Source organism: Myotis davidii, unplaced genomic scaffold, assembly GCF_000327345.1.
Source record: "Myotis davidii unplaced genomic scaffold, ASM32734v1 scaffold309, whole genome shotgun sequence".
In the NCBI taxonomy this organism is placed as follows: Eukaryota; Metazoa; Chordata; class Mammalia; order Chiroptera; family Vespertilionidae; genus Myotis; species Myotis davidii.
Genome location: NW_006383013.1, coordinates 3,323,552 through 3,330,903, shown reverse-complemented (window position 1 = coordinate 3,330,903; position 7,352 = coordinate 3,323,552).

The following is a 7,352-nucleotide window of genomic DNA, read 5'->3' as shown; positions in this document are numbered from 1 at the left end:
AATTTGCAAGAGGTGCTGTGATAACCCCTCTCTGTTGCTGCAATGCTCATAATCTGACAAAGTGAGAGAAGGGGAAATTCAATAAAAATGTAAGTGATATTAAAATGTCTTTCTCCCTTACCCCTGTCTCCCTTTTTTGCCAAGTGATTTTTTTTTTACTTTGTTGGATGACTGGGAAGCTATAAATAGTGGGTTGGGATAGGTGTATGAGCTTTAAGAGTGCATGTCAAGAACTGAAGGGTATCAGAGGGGAGGGGGGCTGCAGGGCTGGGTGAAAAGGTGAAGGGATTAAGCAAAAAAAACCAAAAAACAAAAAGTCATAAACACAGTGTGGGGATTACCAGAGGGAAAGGAGGGTAGGGACAGGCAGAAGCGGGTAAAGGGGATAAATGGTGAGGGAAGGAGACTTGATTTTGGGTGGTGAACACAATACAATATACAGATGATGTGTTATATAACAGTACACTTGAAACCTACATAATTTTATTAACCAATGTTGCCCCAATAAATTCAATAATTTTAAAAACTGAAGGGGAGCTACTTGAGATAACTTGCCAAACGGTGGTCCGTGGACCACTGGTGGCCCGTAAGGTCTGAAAGGTTGGCGAGTGCTGCTTAAAAATCATCCCATACAAATATATTGGTTTGCCCCAATAAAATATTTAGAAGGTTACATCTGCCTTTATTCATCAACCAATAAACGCTGGGTGCTATTTGCATGCCAGGCACTGCACTGAGCATTACCAATAACAGCAACAAACAATTAGATATGGTTCCTACTTTCTAGTAAACAAATAAGCACATGAACAAATATATCCTTTTACAAACTGCTAAGTGCCATGAAGGAACAGTAAAGAACACAGTAAAAGATTGTCACCAGGGTCTGGTTTAGACAGGGCTGAGACAGAAAACGTCTCTAAGGAATGGAGGACTTGAACGACTGTATGGTTGATGCTCCCTGAGCAAAGGGGAGATGATGAGGTGATCTGGGAGGAGGTAGTGCCGGCCTGCTGCACTGGGCTGTCCTGTGCACTGGGGAACACTAGTGAGAAGTTTAAAGCATTGGAAAAGAAGCACTCGATTTGGGTTTTTTAACCCTCACCCGAGGATATTTTCCCATTGATTTTTAGGGAGAGGGAACGAGAGAGGGAAAGGCAGAGAGAAACAACGATGTGAGAGAAACACATCGATTGCTTGCCTCAAGCATGAGCCCTGACCAGGGCCCAGGCGGGGAGGAGCCTGCAACCAAGGTACGTGTCCTTGATTGGAATCGAACCCAGGACCCTTTGGTCCACAGGCTGACACTATCCGTTGAGCAAACTGGCTAGAGCACCATTTTTTTTTGTAGGCATTGACAAGTTGATGAGATTTATATGGAAATGCAAAGGATCTAGAATAGCCAAAACAAAATTTTGAGAAAGAAATTACACTACCTGACTTCAAAACTCTGTACAAAGCTGCAGTAACTAAGACTACAGTTGGCATTAGGATAACCGTGTAGAACAATACTATAGTAAAATAGACTAGAGTTCAGAAATAGACCCACATATATATGGTTAATTGATTTTTGACAAGTGTCAGGCTAATTCAATGGGGAAAGTACAGTCAACAAATGGTGTTGGAACAGCTAAAAATCTAGGGGAAATGACTTTTGACGTCTGTATAAACGTAGCTAACATTAAGAGAAGGGGGAAAGAGAATAAGAATAGAAAAATAGCTTACAGGGAGCTGAGATCCAAACCTGTAGAGAATTTTTACTAGTTTATTTGAGCCAAACTGATAACAATTGCCAGGAAACAAAATCTCAGCGAATTGAGAAAATGCTCTGGAGACTGGCAGTTCTGCAGTTTATTTTATACATTTGAATCAAGAGACATAAGGAGGGTTACATGAAATTCACTGGTGGTAGATTGGGGAGCTGGAAAAGGCAAAGTGGGGAAATCTCTGGGATTGGATAAAAGGTAAAATGGATAGATACATACTTCTTTTACAGGATAGGAAATTAGTAACATTTACAGCACTTAGAGATGGTATTCCAGGAACAAATTAACAATGAGGGGTTCTATGGTCTCATGTTCTGCTGGGATGTTGTGCTCTGAAGGGTCTGTAAAAGAGATTACTCTGACATTTTAAAGGTATGTTATCTTAGATGCAAAAAGACAATAGACAAGCTCACATAGGCCAGCACTTTTGTCAAGGAAGCTATTGGCTGTGACTGATGACTCACCGTGATCAATTTTAGTTAGGAATTTTTATGTTCAGACAATCCTATGGTGGTACCTTGTAGGGCCCGCAAGGCTGGCCTCCCCTGAGCTTGTGAGGTTTAGTGTGTGGCCCCATTTTGTCCACAGCTTCAACTCTTGCATCATATAAAAGAATTAACTCAAAATAAATCATAGATCTGAACATGCAAACTAAAATACAAAACTTCCATGCTCGCTTCGGCAGCACATATACTAAAATATAAAACTTCTATGAGAAAATACAAAAGGAAGTCTGTGACTTTGGGGTAGGCAATGATTTCTTAGGACACAAAAAATTGATAAACTTGACTTCATCAAAATGAAAACTTCAAAAGATAAACTCCCAGGTCCCCACAGTAGGGACAATCTAAATTGGTAACAGATTGGTGACTACGAAGAGACATTTGCTTCCAGGCTCCCAGACATCTGAGCCTAGATAGCTACCGGCCAGAAATGACCTTGCTTTGCCCTATGCTCTCTGCCTCTGGGACCAGGATCTTTGAGGCTGAAACACTAAGTCTGAGCGTCTTCTTGCCATCAAGGGTGAGCACATAGGGAAGACCCCTGAAAGGCTGAAAGAGGATGCTTGTTGGGAGGCTGGGCTGCGCAAGGGGACACCCGGCTGGGGTGGCTCAGTGGTTGAGCATAGACCTATGAACCTGGAAGTCACAGATTCGATTCCAGGTCAGAGCACATCCTGGGTTGTGGGCTCGATCATTGATGTTTCTATCCCTCCCTCTTCCTCTTTGAAATAAATAAAAACATATTCTTGAAAAAAGAGGTGGTGGGGCACTGGCCCCTAGAGCAGCGGTCGCCAACCTTTCGGACCTCACAGACCACCAGTGGTCCATGGACCACCAGTTGGCGACCGCTGGCCTAGAGGATAAGGAAAGGATAAGTCGGTCCCAGAACAGGGTCGATTGGCACGTGCCCCCGCCCCCCAACATGAAGCAAATGTCTGTGCAACCAGGAACACTATAAAATCATTCACTGTCCCCCTCCCTGCAGAAAGACCATTTTTAGGGTTTAAATATGCAAAGTGAGCTTTGAGTTAATGCTATTAGTCATTTGTCCCTCACTGATGGTCTAAACCAGCCGTGGGCAAACTACGGCCCGGATCCGACCCGTTTGGCTGTTCTATCTGGCCCGCGGAGCCAAAAGAGCGGAGGGTTCTCTTGCTCTCCCCTCGGCTCCTTCACCAGCAGCAGTGTTAACATGTATTAGTTCACACAAACACTCCATCCATGCTTTTGTTCCGGCCCTCCGGTCCAGTTTAAGAACCCATTGTGGCCCTCGGGTCAAAAAGTTTGCCCACCCCTGGAACCATCTAGTGGGATACTCTTTACCAAAGAGGCAGGTTGTACAGCTTATGTGCATAGATACAGCCAAAGGGAGAAAGAGGCCTTTCTGGTACCAAGGGGAAGACTCCAAGTCAATTAGGAGCCCCTGGGCCCTGGGACCTGAAACTACTTACGATTGGATAAACCTTGTCCAGGCCCTTTTTGAATGCACTTCTCCTACAGCAGGAGAAAGCCTCTGGTTTTAGCCTGACTGCTAACCCCACTCCCATCCCCAGTCCTTCTCTGAGTGCTTGTCTCTTAGATAGGAGGAGCTTAACCATACCATACCCCTAGGCCTGTGGTCGGCAAACCACGGCTTGCGAGCCACATGCGGCTCTTTGGCCCCTTGAGTGTGGCTCTTCCACAAAATACCACGTGCGGGCACGCACGTACAGTGCAATTGAAACTTAATGGCCCATATGCAGAAGTCGGTATTTTGTGGAAGAGCTGGTATTTTGCCGACCACTGCGGCCACCCCAGCCAAAGAGCGAGAAAGAGTCTAGGCAGATGGGAATAGGGACCTATTGTCTTGGGCCCTGTTGGAAAGTATCTCCATACCTGCATATCCAGTGGAGGACTGGGTAATCGACCAAAGGGAAAGGATGAGTCATTTGGTCTGGGCCCACTCTGTGGGATTTGTGTATCTACCAAACCATAAGAGATGGCCCCCTGGGAGGGTGGCAGCAAGTAAGGGATAAAACTTCAAGGATATGGGGAACCAGAAAAATCCCCCTTGGGATAGTTATTACAGAATTGGGAGTCACTCAGTATCACCCCTTAACTGAAAAGCTACTTATTTTCCTTTGTAAAACCACTTGGCCGGATATGAACTGGGGGGCTGGGAGCGGGTGGTGGTGGAGAATCAGGCTAGTAAACAGGTCTCTAAATTATAACACAATTCACCAAAATGGTATGAAATCCCTTATGTTCAATTTTTCATGGCCATGCACCAGAATAAGAGATGACAAAATAAAATAAAAAGGTAGGACTACATCCTGAAGAGGGACCCCAAAAAACCACATCAGTTTTGCCAGCTCTAAATTCAAGACCAGAAGACCTCCTTGACCTACTCCCTCCCCAAGGCCAAGTGCTCCCCTGATCTCACCTAGTCCTAATGGCCAGCCCTCCCCTGGACAGGATGCTACATCCCCTTCTGATAATCCTTCAAGCCCCTCACCTCTTCCCTCACCACCTCCTTCATCCCCTCAACCCTACACCTCATCCACACCCAGGCCTCAGCCTGGCCAGTACTCATAGTGAGACAAGTTAGCAACCTGGGGGACAGGAAGGTTGTTCCCCTCGGCGAAATTCCCAGTGGAGAAAGAGATAAACTAATGACTGTGTATGTACCCTTGCCTTGTCAGATCTGTATAATTGGAAGGCACATTCTAAAGGATTAAGAGAAGACCCAGAGGGCTTCCTTAACCTGGGGGAATATTCCAGACCCACTACCTCACTTGGGCAGACATCCAGACCCTCTTTTTTAAAAAAATATATTTTTATTGTTTCAGAGAAGAAGGGAGAGAGAACATCAGTAATGAGAGAGAATCATTGATTGGCTGCCTCCTGCACGCCCCCTACTGGGAATCAAGCCGCAACCCAGGCATGTGTCCTTGACCAGAATTGACCCCGGGATCCTTCAGTCCGAAGGCTGACACTCTATCCACTGAACCAAACTGGCTAGGGCCAGACCCTCTTAAATGTCCTATTAACAGAGGAAGAGAAAGCCCTAGTCTTTACAAAGGCTAGAGAAGAAGCAGACAAAATTAATAGGGATAATGCAGGTCATCAGATCTACCAGGAGCACAAACCATCCCCAAGAGGGATCCTAATTAGGACTTTAGGGACAATATAAGAGAAGGTCTATTTAGACATTTTAGAAATATGATCCTTAAGGGAATACAGGCAGTTGGCAGAAACCTATTAATTGGAGTCAGATCCAGGAAATTAACCAGGAGCCTAAAAAGAGAATCCCTCTGCTTTCTTAGAAAGACTTAGGGAATGCCTGAGCATCCTCACCAATATAGACCCAAAGTCTATAGAAGGAAACGCAGTAATTCGGTCCCACTTCATATCACCAACTGCTCCAGACAGTAGGCAAAAACTGCAAAAATTAGAGATAGAACCTACCACCCGACCTCTGATAGGTGGAATTGGCCTTCCGAGTGTTTAGCAACAAAGACCTCAAGGCAGAAACCAAGGAAGGCCAAAAGAAAGCTAACATTTTGGCCGTGGCAGTTCAACGTCAACCAAGCTCCTGGAGACGATGAGGCCCACCCTATGGGACGCTATAATACCAGTGAGTCACTCGGGTCCCTAGACAGGGGCACCCAGCAGCCCTAGAGACGTGGGCCCAACCAGTGCGCCATATGCAAAGAGGAGGGCCATTGGAAAGGATAATGCTCCAAACAGTTCATAAAGAAACTAAAGGGGCTGAAGTCTCCTCAAAGGTCCTGAAAGTTCCAAGGCTGACCCTGACCATGGGGCATAAAAATGGTTGACTTCTAAATCGACAGTGGGGTCACCTATTCGGTCTTGAACACTGGACAGGGTAATATGATCAAAGAGAAATACAAAATAATGGAGGTGTAAGGAAAGCCAAAAGATATAACCACCATCAAACCTCTAAATGTGCCCTAAATAAAAATAAAACAAGACAAAGCAAGTCAGTCCATTCCATATTTATTAAGCTGATACCTTCACCCTTTAGTTTATTACTTTTACTTTTCTCTTGCAGGAGGACTCCTCCCTGAGATATATTAGCTCATAACACAAGTCCTAAAACTATGAACATCCAGATCCAAACCTTCCTCCTCACCTTCCTCTCAGTCATTATCCCTGAATTCCTTCTCACAACCAATTTTAAAAGCCATGGGCCCTGGCCATCCAAAAGGTAGCACAGATAGGCAACCTATCAAACTGTTGGATATGCACCAAAATAAATCTTTCTGGTGAGGACCCTCAACTCAAAGCTATACCTCTAAATTTAATATCTCTGATACACGGCAATGGGTCATATGCAGGATTTGACTACATTCTACACACCAGGATGACGAATGATGGGTTTGGAGGCAAACTGCACTTAGTGGGTTACAAAGGAAGAGGTAGCTACATACTGTGAGATTGTCAGGCAGGAACTCACATTAGTAAAAAAGCTCATCTCTGTACATTAGAAATCAATTTGACTCAGGTCTCTTTTTAGGAGAAATTTCCCCCATCTATGTAATAATACAATATCACCGATCATAGCCTCACCCCGTATATAACAATGCTAGCTATGAAGTCAAATCCATTAATAACTCAATTCATTGGGGGAATAAATTACTAAATGACACTGCCACTGGGAGGCAGATGTCCTACCATTAAAAGATGAATTTGGCAATGAAACATATGGTCCCAACTAACTATTGGGGGTACCCTGGAAACTAGATAGTAATGGCAATTTAGCCAACAGTCTTACCCGCCAAGCCATTAAAAACTTTTGGCTCACCTTTTTAAAAATTATATATTTTTAAAATTTATATATGTTTTTTTCCATCACCATTTATCCCCTCTTTGCTCTCTTCCACCTCCACCCACTCCTCTCCCTGCCCTGCAATCACCACACTATTGTTCATGTCCATGAGTTCTCTCTCTCTTTCTTTTTTGCTCAATCCCTCCATTCCCCAAATCCCTCCCCAACCAGAGCTGTCTGTCTGCTCTCTAAGTCTGTCTCTATTTTGCTTGGTAGTTCAGTTCATTAAATGCTACATATGAGCCCTAACTGGTA